Source organism: Miscanthus floridulus, unplaced genomic scaffold, assembly GCF_019320115.1.
Source record: "Miscanthus floridulus cultivar M001 unplaced genomic scaffold, ASM1932011v1 fs_832_1_2, whole genome shotgun sequence".
Taxonomy (NCBI): Eukaryota; Viridiplantae; Streptophyta; class Magnoliopsida; order Poales; family Poaceae; genus Miscanthus; species Miscanthus floridulus.
In genome coordinates this window covers 21,993-40,000 of record NW_027097329.1, presented here as the reverse complement: position 1 = coordinate 40,000, position 18,008 = coordinate 21,993, and the positions used below count along the sequence as shown (strand labels likewise).

Genomic DNA, 18,008 nt, shown 5'->3' with positions numbered 1-18,008 from the left:
GATGACCTGGGTTCCCATCACTCCAAGAAATCCACCGAGCTGCCTTCATTAGGCCGCAGCGGCACACAATTGCTGGCTGGTATGCAAAGGGGCTGTCACGATACAGGATGGGCGGTCCCCTCCTATTGTATTCTGCGACGTTGGAAGACGGTGTCCTTCTCACCATGCCGGTCCCGGATGCTGTAGACCACAATGACGAGTTGGAGCTAGATCCCGCCATCAAGCACTCTGGGTTCAATATTGAACACTCTACGTACTGAGGTGGCACGGGTCTTTGTCCACGCTATTTCATTCCCGCCAACTGGTCATGAAAAACCCTCCCCATCCCGGCTGTATGGAGGTTGCCTGTCAGCGTTGGTTCATGGTATTATGCGGCTGAGAAGGGTCATTTTGGCCGTTTGTGCTGACATAGAGGAGTACACTTGCACCACAATGAATACCAACACATAGAACAATCTCACGAGGCTCACATTCGGTTAAGATTTCAAGCAAAATAAGAGTTCAAACATGATTCAGTACTCATACATACGAATGTAGAGGCATCAGTTCATAGTGGTAGTACATAAAAACTTAATTAATATCAAAGTAAAATGTGGAATACGTCAGAAATTGCTAAGGTTCTCGATGGGTACATGTGCCCCCCAATGACAGAGGTAGTGAACCGAAGTGAAGACGACAACATCTCTGTCCACGTTGATACTAAACCTAGAAAGTGTGGATGCTTGCTGTCCAAAGGTGCAAAGCAAAAAAAAATCTCCACAAACAGGGTCTTCAACAATTCTAGTGAAACTTTGTGGACCAAGAAAGTGAGGAACAATAGCTTAAACAACCAACCCTCACTTCTTGTTGAATACAACGGCTCCAAGTAGCAAACAACAATTGTTGTGCTCCTGGTACTACCCCTAAGAGCCAAAAGGCGAGGTTGCTCGCATGGAAAACACTTCTTCCATGGTAAGACATCTGTTATAATCAAGAAATTCCTAATATGAACCAAACTAAGTTTACCATAATAGGAAATGGAGATATCATCTGATGCGCTCAGCATTTAATTGTAGCCCTAAGTACCGAAATCAATTGGAATCAAATGCAAACATAAGAATGGGCAATCTTGCCGGGATGGCCATATAACCTTCGTAGGTGCTTACCTTGGGGACAATGTATGATCGAGGATGCAGGGAAACGGCGTAGAGGAGAAGAAACTTCCACTGGCGCCGGGATTTAATGAATGGGAACCACAGGGTGGAGAGAACTAAGCGATTTGCATTGGGGTTTTCTTGTGGGAGGAACCGCCATCGATAGGGGCCAAGTGTAGTTGGGGAAAGGGCCAGGTGATTCTAGGTATCAGCGACACAGACGGTCATGATTTATTGACAGGGAGGACAGACAGCTGGTGGTAAGTTTAATAGTATTCGTATTAAGCGGACCTTTGCCGTACTAACCCAACTGTATCATATGGTGGTTGTCAGCGGTTGAACAACTAAGTCGCAAACACGCTAAATGAAACATTCTACCTCCATTCTCTTTTATAATGCGCAATTAAACATGACACGGTCTCCCAAATTACACTATGATCATCTATTTATTTTATTTTTTAATGATTATACTTGTAAACTAATGATAATTGTATAGTTTATTTATAACCATTTATCTATTTATTTTGTTGTTTATAGGCGCAATTAAAGTAGTGATTATATTCTTGTAAACATGGAACACAAATCGGTTCCCATTCTTTCCAATTTGGTTCCAAGTGATTCTCACTTTTAATTTGTACACTACGAACGTGACATTAGAGAATCAAAACATATATATATATATGGTATCTGGGTACCAAATAGTTATTCAGTACCCAGCGTACTATTTAGGCAGGCAAACAGGCCCACCCTGCCGTTCGGGCATGAGGCTCACTGGCCCGGCCCACCCACCGAAGAGGTTGAGCGGCAGCTCCTAAGCTCCCCCCACCCACCCACGATTTCTTTGCGGTTCTAGACCCCATCGGCTCGGTCACCTCCTTCCCTCCCTCCGCCGGCACCACCCGTCCGTTCCCTCTCCCTACCACCGCCGTCGGCTGGCGCTCTGCCGTGTCGGGTGCCGTCAGCGTGCCCCAGCATCCCGCCCCGCCGCGCCGCTGCCCAACGATGTGTGCCATCATCCAGACCGCAGACACAACGCGCCGCCCGTCCGCGCCCTCGCCATAGCGCTGGTGCTGCTTCACCGTCTTGCGCCTGCCACTCCTAGGCAAGCGCACGGGTTCCGTGGTCTGTGGTCTACTGTTGGCCCTATCGGGGGCATCGTGAGTAGGTGAGGGGGCAGCGCGAGCGAACGAGGCGGCCGGCCCTATTGGGGGCGGCGCGAGCAGGTGAGCCCCAGCCCTATCTCTCCCGCCCTAAACTCTCTCTCTATCTATCTATCTATCTCAGTCCTCGCAGATCCAAGGTGGAGGAGCCCTGATTCGTGTGTGCTCTTGTTTTGGCATAAGGTCAGTGCGCCTGCTCGTGTACGCGGACGAGGATGCCAACTGCGCCTTAGACGGACGCCGGAGCTCCTCCCAGATCAGGACCCTGCCAAGATCCACACCAGGTGAGCAAATCTCAACTTCGCCTGTCCTTCCGTTGCTCATCCGTTACGTCGTATCTCGCCTGTGTGCGTGCATGTGTTCGACTAAATTGCTCATCATATGCTCAATGGAAAGCACCAGAGACAATCTTGAGTGTCATGTCGTAGTTGTCTGCTTGTGCGCAATTGCGCCATGAGAGTGACATAGCTGTTTGCATAATCACACGGTGGTAAGGGGTGCCTTGCGGAAATCGATTTCCAACTACATTGATTACCAAAATGTTTACTGCATGCTGCATCTGCCTTGCCACTTTGGACTTTGGAATACATTTTTTAGCTGGTATTGCCACTTCCCATTATGTTGTAGTTGCTATATGTTGCCATAGAATGCCTAGTTTTTTTATGTCTTTCAATTCAATGAAATCACTAATAATGAATAATGATGATAAATCTATGCTTGTTTCTCATGTTGAATATGTGTCCCACAGGGTCTTTATGGTGCACTCTTTTGTCTTTGGTTATTGGTAGTTTGCCTTGTGTTTGAGAGCTTCTATTCATTTCTTCTCAGGTTTGAAAATTGTTAATTCAATCATAGTTAATCAGCTCAAGATAGTGTGTGGGAATATTCCAGCTGGCAAAGGAGCATGGTTGGTTAGTTTTTGGAAGAGATTTTTGACAGTTTGATTTGTAGGTAGTTGGGAAGGATTCTCGGAGTTGTTTATCTATTATTTCTTATCTTCTTGTAGGTACAAGCCAGATGTAAATTAATGGGATATGGACTCAGTAAGGCCAGAAGTGACGGATTATTATTCTAATTTGGTAATTACTGTATTTTTTATATGTAGCATTCCTGGTTGAAAATGACATGCTAATGCTTGGTAGCTGAACCATATAGTTGTCCTGCATTTAACAACTGTCAATGGCACTTTCGATTGCACATGTATAAAGGATTAACGTTTTGCCTTCTGCATCCATGTGAATATGTTTGAAGTTCTCCTTTGGCTGGCAATAACGAACTAGATATCGAACCTTGATCTTTTCTCCCTCAGATTCCAACTACAAGTTGTAGGATCTCATCTCTGTTGGTCAAATAGTCAATTTAATTAATCATTAAATATGTCAATTACTGTGTGGATTGAGAAAATAGAATTAGTACTTCTGGATTCTTCATTGAAAACACATTTACATTGACGGAGGGTTGTGTGGTCGGCTGGTCATAGGAGGCAGGCTAGAGTGCTGCTCTTTGAGGCTGTGAGTTCAATTCTAGTAGGTACCAACATTTAAGCCTTCTTGAAAGGCCGGGACTCTCCCACTCCCATTTTTAAAACAATTAGTTACAGTACAACATATGTATTTTTATTTGAGGTTACATATATTCTTAGAAATCAAAAGTTTCAATGTCACATTTTAGACTGTGGTGTTGATGCAGGTGTCAGCAGATGAAAGAGTGGACTCATGAGGTGGACCGCGGAAAGGAGATGTGAGCCGGTGACTGCTATCATGGTTACCTCGTGCAGCAGCTCTGTGGCCTGTGCAAGCCTGCAATGTGAGGTCGCCCCACATTTTGGTCTGCCTTTTTCTATTTCCTTTTGAGCCGATGAGTTCACACATGTTGGGCCCTTTAGTTGATGGCTTGTGACAGCCCATTCGAAGTTATGAAAAAAAATTCTTGCTATCTACCACTAACACGTCTTGTAATGCTGAAATTGCTATCTGATATGGCAGAATGTTTCCCCACCAGATAAGAAGTAGCATTAGCATTATAATACCACTGCTTGTGAAATCTACATATTTTATCAGGATCCCATTTTTGTATCTATCACAAAAACTAAACAAAACTGAAACTGTCAACTTCTATCAAAATAATACTGAACTTGTTAATCACTAAATTTTTATAGGTATAAGATTGTTTTATAGGTGACTTTCTGAATGTCCGCTTGTCTGTTTGTTTAGGAGGACCTTAACAATCTCACCAAGATCTATATGGAGTGTCATCTTTGAATTTTATCACTTGATCTCATCATCAAAAGGTACTCCAGATTTTTAAAAGTCGATTTGCTGTCCATCTCTCTGATTTCCAGTTTATCGAATTAGCATATTATCATATAGTCATAAATTAAGAGCTTCAATCATGTGTGTTCAACTGTTGATGTTTGATCATCCCTCATCCATTGGGGGGCAACTATTAGACTTAGTTAAGCAACATGTTTGTGTGGACTATTCCATATGCAACTATGCGTTCCTCCATCTATGTTCTAAATGCCTGTGCTGCTATTCTGGATTTAACTATGTGTTTGGAGCACAATTTATAAAATAAAAAAAGTACTAAACTGTGTACATGATCAGAAATCATTAATCAAATGGCAGACAACTATCCTACTATTTCTGATTCCACTTTCATACTATCTTAAATTGGAATTCTGATGATTTGTAGGAAAAATACAAGGCTATGGATATTATAGAGAGAATTTTCAAGATATCTTGATCAATAGGTCAAAATATTCTTTAGAATCTAGATCAAAGATAGGTGTTTATCTAAAGAAAATAGGATAAACTAATTTAAATATGATGACAAAAATACAGATAAGGATATTACTAGAGATGGGCTTGTATTTATGCTTCTTTCTTATTTGTGCTAATGCTTTTTACAAAAAAGAACAATTCAAGTTCCAAGAGGGTGTTCAGGTAGATGGCACTTAAGCCCTGATTATTTACAAATTTAGTGCATAGTTAAAATAAGTAATATGTTTAGGTCGTGCACACATTCAGTGATTCAGTATGCATTCTGTATGGTTCATTTCAGCATTTTTCACATGAGTTGTGTGCCTATCCGCTTCATCTAATGCTGCAACTAAATATGCTTGAACTACTAGTAGTAGTTATGGACTCTGTAGCAGTAGGAATACTAGTGGTAATAGTGGTAATCTAATTTCACTTTTCAGCCATGTGTATGTGTAATGTATCTCTGTAGTTATCTCACAAGATTTTTCTATTCTTTAAAACCATCTACCTTTGTTGTTTATTATTTTCCTTGTCTGGTCCTTTTGGTATTCAGATGCAAGGTATTCCCCTTCTAAGAACCCTGCGGTAGCACCTACTTCCCGTGACCACTCTCAGAGAAGGTATTGTTTTCTTACAATCTTGTGTACCAAATTTCCCACCAATCATAATCGTCTGAGGCATATCAGTGTACTCTTCCAATTTGTATATTATGTACTAACATGCTACACAAAAATCTCCTTCTTCTATCTCCTATTTAACCATACCCCTGGTTTTATTTTTTTCCCAAAAGTTCATGGATCATTTTTTTTTCTATTTGTTTTTAGGACTCATGCTGCTCAGTGTACTATGGATAGGGTCCCATGTAACCTTAAGAGGGTGGTTTTTGAGAGCTCGCAGGAGAGGTTCATACGTGTTTCAATTTATTATAATTCTATTTATTTCCGAGAATCACCGATTAATGTTAATTCTTAGTCTGTTGTTAAAGTTTATCTGTTCGTGGCCTTTTTTTAGGTTTGAGCATCATATTCGACCAGAGCATGTGTTGCCTTCTGCAGCGGGTCATGACAGTGATGACGACGACTTCATGCCCATTCCCAACACCCGTTCATCCTCACACATCGACAAATCTAAGGATGTTGGTCCGAGGAAAACTAGGCAAACACGAGCAGGATTGTCGACCGGTGCATGTACAGAGGTGTATACCATTTATTTACTTCTGCACTTTCTTTTCATAAGAGTTATCATTCTAAAGCTCCTCTTCGTATGTATCACTTGTTTGTTTTTTCCTTCAATATACCACAAATCTACTATCATGTTTTGTTGCCAAATCTCTACTTTTCTATATCTGTTTTGCTTTCTACTACCCCTGCAATTTTTTTTTCAACTACACTACCCCTGCATTAGTTTATCATTCCTACATCCCTTTCCCTAATTATTAGTTTTTTAGAAATCTGTCTTCTTCTCGACTACCCATGCATCAGTTTATCATTTCTACAGTGCTTCTCAGAATTTCGAGTGTCTCTTCTTTTTTATCCATTCTTGTCCTTACTATTTCTAAAATTCTTGTTATTTATCCCAGGCAAGACAAAGGAAAAAGAGAGCTACCAGCCGTTCTTCCATTGTAAATGTTCGGTGCAATTCCAGAGATGTTCTTTTCACCACTAACTTGTTGAACCCACAGCAATATGCTGCTATCGAAGCTGATGGGTTTGGTCATTTGCTGAGAATGAAGATCGATGCTGTAGAGAACAAGAATCTGCTAACCTGGCTATTAGACCACACTGACCCTGATCGTATGCTAATTAGGATTGGTGCAGGCAAGGTCCTTCCTATCACCCCACAAATAATTAGAATGGTTCGTGGTTTGCCTATACGTGGTGAAAACTTCAAGCAATACTCATGGAAGGAAGGTATCATATTTTGCCAGCAGCTTATGTCTGATCTTAACCAAAGTCTCACTGAAGATTGTGACATACATATATCAAACCTGCAACAAGAGATCTTAAAGGGAAATGTGAACCCCTCATGAAGAGATGCTTCTTCATGGTAATTTGCAACAGGCTTCTACTTCCCAGCAGCAGTAACACCATTGGTTCAGTTGACATCAAGAGGACAATGGATCACCAATTGTTCGGAGTTGTTGACTGGTCCCAGGCTGTATTCAATGATCTCCAAATAGCTTGGCTGATGCTCTACACATGGATTATTGCTCCTAAACTCCAAAACTCGAATCCAGATCCTACAGCTCACTCCCCAACATTTCTAGGAGTCCACTTTAATTGTAAGTTCATCTTGGGATAAGTTCATCTCAGGCTAGTTTAGCTGCAAATAATTGAGGTTTTTATGGTTCACTAGTTTTTTGTCACACATTATAAAATTTGCATTCATATGCTCAACTAGAAGGTTCTTTATTTACTCTAGTATTTGCTTTAGCTATGCAACACACTACCGGACTCCTTGAGTTTGCCGAGTGCCCGAAACACTCGGCAAAAGACTTAAAACACTCGGCAAATGGTTCGCCGAGTGTAACACTCGGCGAACAGCACTCGCCAAAAACAGTGACGGCAAAGCCAACTTTGCCGAGTGTCTTTTATCGGGCACTCGGCAAAGCCTTTGCCGAGTGCCCGACACTCGGCAAAGTTGAAACCGAAAAAAACCCGAAAAAATGGGAATTTTTACCCAAAAAAAAATGGAATCGATGGAGGCCCCCATTGGCCAGCGCCCACCCATCTCCGACATTTTTCGCGTGAATTTCATGGCTACGCGGCCGACACCATTCGAACCCGAGACCTCCCGCTGTGCACGTACCTCCTCTACCACTACACCACACTCTCACTTGTGTCTGGATTCCGTTTTAGTTCCCAATATATTATACTAAACCGAGTGTAAATTGCATGTTTAAGGCCCTAAACGAATTCAAATAAAAAAGTTGTAAACTACAAAGTTTCATAACTTTTCAAGATCTACACTTTTAGTTTAGGAAGTTTTTCCATCCGAGGTCGTTTACAAAATTTGAATTTTAAAATTTTGAAATTCAAACACGGTTTTGCATGACAAGATGTTTTCAAATCAAAAAGTTGTAAACTACAAAGTTTCATAACTTTTCGAGATCTACACTTTTAGTTTAGGAAGTTTTTCCATCCGAGGTCGTTTACAAAATTTGAATTTTAAAATTTTGAAATTCAAACACAGTTTTGCATGACAAGATGTTTTCAAATCAAAAAGTTGTCAACTACAATGTTTCATAACTTTTCGAGATCTACAGAGTTTATTTTGGTTGTTTTTTCATCCGAGGTCGTTTGAAAAGTTTGAATTTTAAAATTTTGAAATTCAAACGCAGTTTTGTAGGACAAGATGTTTTCAAATCAAAAAGTTGCCGATTACAAAGTTTCATAACTTTTCGAGATCTACAAAGTTTATTTTGGTTGTTTGGTCATCTGTTCATCCGACATGGTCGTTCTAACATTGTTCACAAATCTTATATATCTCTCTTGTAGTTTCATAAACTACAAGAGAGATATGTTAGATTTGTGAACAAATTTATTTTCACTTTGTCGTATGAAGAAAAGACCAAAACAAACATTGTACATCTTGATGAGTTATACAACTTTGTAGTTGAAAACTTTTTCATTTGAATTAATTTACTGCTTCAAAATGTGCTTTGAAATTTTCTTTGCCGAGTATAACACTCGGCAAAGAAGCTCTTTGCCGAGTGTCAAAAAAAAAAACAATCGGCAAAGAAGCTCTTTGCCGAGTGTAAAAAAAACACTCGGCAAAGATACCTTTGCAGGTGCTTACCTTGGGGACAATGTATGATCGAGGATGCAGGGAAATGGCGTAGAGGAGAAGAAACTTCCACTAGCGCCAGGATGTAATGAATGGGAACCACAGGGTGGGGAAAACTAAGCGATTTGCATTGGGGTTTTCTTGTGGGAGGAACCGCCATCGATAGGGGCCGAGTGTAGTTGGGGAAAGGGCCAGGTGATTCTAGGTATCAGCGACACAGACGGTCATGATTTATTGGCAGGGAGGACAGACGATTGGTGATAAGTTTAACAGTATTCATATTAAGCGGACCTTTGCCGTACTAACAGAACTGTATCATATGGTGGTTGTCAGCGGTTGAACACCTAAGTCGCAAACACGCTAAATGAAGCATTCTCCATCCATTCTCTTTTACAATGCGCAATTAAACATGACGTGGTCTCCCAAATTACACTATGATCATCTATTTATTTTATTTTTTAATGATTATACTTATAAACTAATGATAATTGGATAGTTTATTTATAACCATTTATCTATTTATTTTGTTGTTTATAGGCGCAATTAAAGTAGTGATTATATTCTTGTAAACATGGAACACAAATCGGTTCCCATTCTTTCCAATTTGGTTCCAAGTGATTCTCACTTTTAATTTGTACATTACGAACGTGACATTAGAGAATATATATATATATATATATATATATTAGACAAACAAAGTAATTTTCATTCATGATTCATTAAAAAGAGATTCAATGGAGTACATTGTACTCCACTGGATCATTCCTTGTCAGAGAACTAAACTAATAAAATTAATAAATCTAAACTAAATCTAAGAAAATCCTCGCTGTCAGAGCGAGGATCATCCTTCCTCCGCTGCTTGGCTGGAGGCTCATTGTCATCAACGTCGTCGTCCTCCTGCTCCTCCTCCTCGGCGTCGGTGACACCATCATAGTCGTCGTCCTTCGAGGCACTGTAGGCGTCCTCGAAGCTCTCCTCCTCAGAGGACCAGGGAGGACTCTGATCCGGAGACCTTAAGTCGGTGGAGCCCTCAACGCTCAAGGGCCGTGGCTGCTGCACCTCATCCTTGTCGGGTGAGTCATTGTCGGGAAGCTTGAAGTACGACATGGTAGACGAAGTTGGCAGAATGGGATGAAGAAAGAAGATGGGTGGTTTTAGAGAGCAGGACGCGCGAAGTTTATGTAAAGGCTTCTCTCCGCGGAAGTATCGGTGACGAAATTAAAGGGGTAGTTGGAACATTCAACAGTCGCAACCACTTTTGACTGCGGGTCTACCATGGGTCATTTAGGGCCTGTGGCCGTAACAGGTATCACAGCCTCCTCTGCGTATAATACGGCAGCGAAACATACCCTCAACATCACCGCCAAATCCAACGGTCACTCGGTGGTGATAGAACTTTTCACCGCCAGATTAATTGCTCTCCAAGCCCCACTGTCCCTCTAACCGGCAGTGAGATTGTTCCACCGTCGATTATGGAAAAACCTGTGGTGATGAAGGGTGCTGTGATAGCTCAGTCTGTAGTAGTGGACCTAAGGAAAACCTAGGGTGCGTCCAATCTGGCGACGGAGTCTCTCCCTAGTGAGAATTTTGATGACTCTTACTAGTTTGCTTGAAAACGAATAACCAATTGTATATGTCCCCAACTCACCATGAAAGGGTGATGTTGTACTTCTGACAACTATGTGCTGCAACACCGGTTATCAAACAGCCCAGTTTACATTAAAATTTGTGAAGGGTATCCATCCACCAACAAGGTGAGGGGAGTGAAGAGATGGACAACACAGTGGACACATCATCCATAAAAGGATACTGGAGTTGCAGCTTATAGTTGTGAGAATGTATTTTTGACTACGATAGTGTGCCGTATGTACGCTGTGGTGGATGCTGCATAGGAGTTTGCTGTGTTTAGGGCGGCACATTTTCTTGTCCGGACAGGTAGTTAGATTTATTCCCTTTGGCACATGCGTGCTGTTGAGGATTCTAATTGGTTAGGCAATATATTAGTTAAAGAATCTTTCACAGATAAATTTAGACGGATAAGAAAAAGTGTTGTCTATCTACGGAGACTAGTGCTACTTTGCTACTATAATTTTTTCATAATAATTTGATGCCATGTTCGCTTGGCTGATAAGCCATGGCTGAAAGTACTGTTGGCTGATTTATTGTGAGAGAAAAATATTGTTCGTTGGCTGAAAATGTACGGCTTATAAGCCCAGCGAACAGGGCGTTGATTTGTCCATATTATAAAGCACATTAAGCTTAAATGTTACACATATAAACACTTGCTCTCTATTCAAGCAAGCATTTTATACGTACATGAACTTTGCTGTCTACTGAAGCAAGCACCCAGTGGCACTTAATAAAGTATATCAAAACCTGTCAATCACTCGATCGACTTTACAAAGCATTATATATACATACACACTAGAGTCTACAGCACCAAGGCAGGCAACACCACGTGCTGTGCTGGCGTATACTCAAACTCAATATCAGAATGAGGCCAATGATAACTGGTGCCGAACCAGGCGGGGGCAATCTGATGAAAAAACAAAGGTAGCTAGATTCCATTTGTTGCATTCGTTTTGTTTATATATTCAAATTATTCTATGTCTATCGATTTAATTTGTCATATTTCATTACATTTTAGTATATGTTTATTACAGCCACATGCCCAATTCTTCTCTCTTATAATATATTGGGCGTGCGAAGCATGCATGCACCGGTAATTAAGTGCGATGGTCGGGGGTCTTAAATTATCTTATACAGACCTTTACTAAAACCACGTGGATAATACCCCAGTTTCGATCCCATGGGCAGACTAGCCTCTTCATGCGGTGACGTGCCAACTATACACTTTTTTCGTGTTGTGTGCGTGTACACGTACGTATGATTATAAGCATCTAGGACGACTTGATCTGATGCCATTCGGCCAACACTATGCACCTCTTCATAAGAACAATATCAGGGTTGTTTCTTGATCATGGTGGGATCAACGACTGTTCAAAATCTTTTCTAGGCATTCGAATTCTTACCCCAATGCAAAAGTCGAGTGTTAATTTGAGATGGCTAGCAGCGAGCGATATATATGAGCCCACTGCCCCTCTGCCTTCTTCTTTTTTCACGTGTGTGGGCTTTGGTCCTTCAATATGTGTGTCCCCTAGTTCTCTCTCCGGTGGCCGGTGGCGCACAGTCATAGGCAAAGGCGGCAAGGTCCCGCAACCGTAATGCTATGTTCAATATGGTCCCGCAGCCGTAAACCCGCGTGAAGATCCATCGTGCAGCCAATTTTGTCGTCCGTCGAAGCTGCGGCAGCCACCGTAACCGGAGCTCTGTTGCTTCCGCAACCATAAAAGAAAACCAAAATGGATCCCCCAAACGTCAAAGAAAGAGCAAATGGATTCCGCAACCGTAACATCCTCCTCCGAGGCTTTATGGCTATACGTCCGTACGTACAGAGAAACTAGTAACTCTGGTTGTGTACGTGTGTGTGTTCATTTTCTTATTTATTTCTCAAATTTTTCTAGTGATCCATATGTTAGCTAAAAAATATACGTAAATTACACAAAATACTATGCATCGTTAGGAATATGTGATTGATTTTTTTTTCACATTTTTTCACCATTCATGAGTTATCAGAAAATCATGCAAGTTAGCAGCTTTTATGCGCATGTAAGTTCACACCTCTCAATGTCGATGCCTGTATATGCTTTCCTACTACTTGGATATGGGCTGCAATGGTAGTAGTCATAGCATAGTTCATTGGCTTCAATGGCCCTAGATACTACTTGGATATGTGAATACTACTACCGGGAGATGTGAATATTACTACTTGGATACTCCTTTGCTAATTTTTATAATTGAATTATTCCTTCTGACGTCTCTATGCCATGATATTAGATTAAAAGAGTAATATATACTCCTTGATAGTAGTAAATTGAAGAGGATTAGAAGAGTAATACTCCTGGATAGTAGTAAGTAATAGGAAGGGGAGTAGCAGCGATAGGAGTAATTCTTCTAATAATTTTTGTTCTAATTGATTACGCATGATACTAGATTAAATAAAAGAGTAATACTCCTTGGTAGTAGTAATAGGAGCAGCGGTGTCAGGAGTAGCAGAGTTAGGAGTAATCCTGATGATTTTTATTCTTCTTGATGATTCTGCTTTTTATAGTTTTATATCCAAAACAAAAAAGGTGATTCTATAAACGATGTTCAGTAGTAACTTTGACTTTTGTAAACCTTAATGACTAAACTATGTGCTTGTTCGAGTAGTAAATTTACAAAATCATCATTTCTGTGCAAACTAATATTACAAAATTAATTGCTCATATAGTAATTAAAATCAGAGAAAAAGGTAGCATTGTAAAAAAAAATCAACAATAAGTACAAAGGTAGGAAAAAAACATTCAACATCTTTATGATGTTGCTCGCATCCATCACTGTTACAAAAAATCAATCAAAATAATCTACAAAAAATCTATTGAATCAAACAAATCACTGGGCGCAGTTCTTGAGCGGGAGTTGACGCTCCGCAGATTCATCGCAATATTCTTTAGGACCTGTACAAGTTATCAAGAGAATAGAAAAGCACATGTTTCTTCAATCTCAAAATCCATGCATCTGGTGTGCCTGCTTCTCATGGCTTATCACCAGACTGCCGCACAAGCTAGCAGCTCCGGCCTCTGAGGCTCTGATGGCTTTGACTGACTAAAAATACAGAGCATCAACAAAGCGACTAGTAAGTAGAATAAAGGAGAAAAGCAGTGAGTAATCTCACGGAATTAAAATGGGGATTAGGAAGGGATAATAACAAACAAATTAATCAACATTCCGTGAACAAAAAAAAAAATCCATCAGCTCCATTAAAAGTAATAGTCATTCCTGTGAGCGGAGATGCTCCTCCGCTAGCCCATGGAGACCAAATCTGCGCCCCTTGACCATGGACTCGTAAGGAGTAGATCGTGGATGATGATGTCCTGTACTCCTGTCCTGACCATCTTGGGTCTGTCACAATCGACAACCATCTAGGTAATGCCGATCACCAGGTGTAACAGGCACAAACTCTCACTTGACCCAACTAAGCCTAATAAGAAGAGTAGATGCACACTTGCTACTCTCTAAGCACTAATGGAGTCCTTAATCTTCAATCACAAGATTCTAATCACTCCAATTGACCAAATCCTTCTCTTGGACTCAAATGAATGTAACTAACTATTCTTGGGTTCCAGAGCTCAAATGCACGAAGGGGTGGATCATTTACAGCCCACCAACCAAAACTAGCTATTAGAAGTCCAATCAACAGCGTCGGAAGGTCCGGTGCAAGCACCGGAAGGTTCCTGTGCATTCAGCTGACTTCGAATAAAAACTAGCTGTTACTATATGGGATACTCTGTTGCAAACCATTCGATGACCAGATGAGGATTCTGTTGCCAACTCTTTGTTGTTGGTCTGTAGCATGCTACTGTGATGATCTACCGTTGCTATCCTACGTTGAAGCACCGGATGAATCAGATGCCAACTTGCTACTCATTGTCTTCTCTGCTACTTAAACTGGAATGCTTCGGTGTAGCTTCTTTTGGTCGCACCAGAACATTAGGTTGTACATGAGGTGCTCCACCTGAAGCTTCCAGTGCCCTAGAAAACAGTGTTTCTTCACCTTTTTCAACACATTTGGGTTTGACTTCAACTTTCAGCCATCCTTGGGCTTCATCAGGGCTACCTAGTTCTATATTCCACAAGTGTGCATCAAATCCACTCACTAGACCCACCTAGGTCAAGCTACCCATTCATACCACCCTTTATAATATGACCGAAGGAGAAAATAAAGAATATACTACTCTGAGTGTCTCTCAATTCCAATTGATGTTTAGAAGTTAGAACTAGCTTGTCTTTAATATTCATGCATATCCTTTGAAAACCAAATGATTACCAACAATAGGGGCATGAATACCATTGAATGCCCAAACAAGATCCATCATTGCGACCTCACTTACAATTGTCACTGCAAAACACACGTTAGTCACAGTGACTGTGTCATCATTAATCACCAAAACCAAATTAGGGGCCTAGATGCTTTCCAAACGTAGCATAGTTCTCTACTTCATTATATAGTAGATAAACTAAAACAACTAATCAGCAAGATTTGCACCTAGAATTTATCTAATGTCTCTCCAGTCACCCAAATACACAAAGAGTTTTGTATCCTATGGTCAATTCTATAAACCATCCCAAGGGACTATAGAAATGATATATTCACATAAAGAAATCACTTGTCATAAGACCTCAATGCAAGTAGAAAGGTGGAAGTTCTCAATACGAAGTGATGCATCCCATGGTGTTGGTGGCCAAAATGCAACCCCTAGTTCACGTTAGTGTTCCACCAAAGTACGCTCCATGCCACCAAGCCTTCTTGTGGTCATGGTGTTGGTCTCTCCACAAAGGCTCCTTCAACTCTGAGAAGTGCCAAAATCCACCACTTAGGCTCACCACTTGCTGCCCAACTATTTTGTTCACCAAGGTGGGTCTTGTCGTCTCCCATGGACCATGTCGTCGCCACTCCACACCAAGGTCAAAGGGTCGTGATTGCTGAAGATGCACCAAGCCTCCATGTTTCCTGGCACACCAAGAAAACAAGGGGCCCCTACCAAACTCACTTAATCTCTCAAGCTCAGGCCTAATCACTCACTAAGATAGGCACTAAGCAATATCCTAGGATTAGGATATGATCACTAAATTCTTATATGGTGGATGGGCTGTTGTTCACATGCCCTTGCTTCCTAACTTCAATGTACTCAAACAGACTTCAAACGGACAACCAAGGGCATATTTATAGCTTCAAGGCGCTCAATGTTGATTCAGTGGTGGTTCATTCTCGTGACCATATGGTCCAGTGGCTCCATCTAGTCATATCAACTATCCTAAGTTACTCTAGGAAAGGTAAATCCAAACAAACAAAGAACTTGCATAAATATAAGCATGGTAAGTAAAGAGCTCAAGTAAGAAGGTGTAAACTCTAGAGACGAGGTGATGTATCATGTGGTGTCCGATGCAAAAAAAAACATAGCCCATAAGCTACGTTATAGTTTCATTGAGGTACGCTCTCAGCCATCCATGGCCTCCCCAGTCACGATGTTGGTCTCATTATAAGGGCTCCTCCAACCAAATCAAATAAGTTCCGCAAGGCACTTGGTCTCATCACTTGCTGCCAAACTCTCCTAGTAACCAAGGTGACCTACACATAGAAACTATTATGAAACATATGCAAAGGAAAATATTTATTTTTAGAGGCACTGTATACTCATTTAATGATTTATACATTGACTGAAACATGTGAAGATCCCATTCTTTGTTACCCTTAGTCATATTTATGTTTTATTATTGTCACCCACGTTGCTTCGAGCGTCATTCACTAACTTATAGACTGAATTCCATCAATCCTCAGTTGGGTGCCTGCTGTGGAAGAGTTGTGGAACGCGTGGGAGATCCATAGCTTGATCCTTGTTAGCATGTTCCTACAAGTCTTCCTCTTCCTCTGTGCGGGCAGACGGAAGCATAGCACCAATGGCATACAACGCTTGGTCCTGTGGCTTGCCTACCTGTCAGCCGACTCGGTGGCCGTCTTCGTGCTGGGCCACCTTGCTGTCCATGTGAGCAGCGACACACATGACCAGGGGCTCATGTCCTTCTGGGCACCGTTCGTGCTCGTCCACCTAGGTGGGCAGGAGACCATGACGGCCTTCTCCATGCAGGACAACGAGCTGTGGACACGGCACCTGCTGAACCTGTTCATCCAGGCAGCAGTTGCCGGGTACGTCGTCGGCAAGGCCTCTTGGCCGGACCACCGGCTCAGGACGGCGATGGTTCTCATCTTCATCTCTGGGTTCTTCAAGTACGCGGGGCGTACTTTGTACCTTTACTTTGCAAGACCAGAGTTTCTGACGAGCACAGTGGCATGGAGGATATACGGGCAAGGTCAAACTTCTTATGAGACGATGAGGCATACAGCCAGACAGGACAGGGAGAAAACATTTGATAGGATGTCCAAAGGTGCCTCCGGTCGTCCAAGGTTCATGGAGGCCTTTAGTCTCACAACTAACATCATGGCTGTAGATTCTCCCCTTAACGCGGTGCGGAGCATCGCATTAGCAGAGAAGGGGCAGCTACATGACATGCTTGCAGGGTTTCTGTCTCGTGGAGATCGCCACAATGCCTATGAGCACGTGGAAGCACTTCTTGTACAGTGCTACTCACGACTATACACCAAAGGCTTTGTTCGAGAGGTTGTGGCTGATGCTTTTACACCACCGGCCTCTAACTCTAAGCCTGAGAGGGGTTCATCAGTTGGTTCTGGATCGGCCTCTAAGCCTATGGGGGGTCGTCGTTCACCAAGTCAGGTTCTTTTCACAGCCATCTTTCAAACCATCTTCTATGGGGGACCCACCCTCTTCCCATATGTTGCAACCCCAGTAGCCTTGGCACTCTTCGTGGCTGCTGAAAAGGAGGAGCCACTATTTGATAGTAGAAGAGGTAGAGCTGATACCATGGTGTCCTACCTACTGCTTGTTGGAGCAGTAGCCCTAGATGTGTCCTCTCTTGTGATCTTCATTTTCTCCCACTACAGTCGCTGTTTCTATCCATGGTGCAAGAAGAAACAGTGGTCCCAAAAGCTCAAACAATACAACATGATCGATAGTGCACGCAGAGACAAGTGCTGTAGAGTTATATGTAAAAAGCTTGGCTATGACCTAGAAATCACAAAACTCAGTCTCAGTGCGCACATGAAGGAGTTCATCCTTGACAGTCTGTTAGCATCGGGAACAAGAGAAGAGTGGCACATTGCAAGCACCCGTGGCCATCTAGCACTTCTCCATCGCAACATGACCACAGTAATGGCATTAGAGGAGAGCGTCAGAAGTGGTGTTGATTTCCCAAGAAGCGTGCTTATATGGCACATTGCAACAGAGATTTGCTTTCATTATGACTCCAGAGGTGACAAGGAAGCCACCGCTTCCTCATATTCTGATGGATTGTTGAAGAAGCAATACAAGCTGATGAGCAGAGAGCTATCAAACTACATCATGTACCTTGTCTTCAAGTGCCGTGTGATGCTGACTACCTACTCCAATGTTGTACATGATGAAACCCAGCAAGAAATTGTAAAGATTTTA

At 41.9% G+C, this 18,008-nt stretch overlaps 1 pseudogene; it reads left to right on the top strand.

Annotated features, from left to right (window-relative positions):
- The first annotated feature begins 2,508 nt into the window (after positions 1 to 2,508).
- On the top strand, positions 2,509 to 7,356 carry LOC136533267 (uncharacterized; annotated as a pseudogene).
- Positions 7,357 to 18,008: the final 10,652 nt, after the last annotated feature.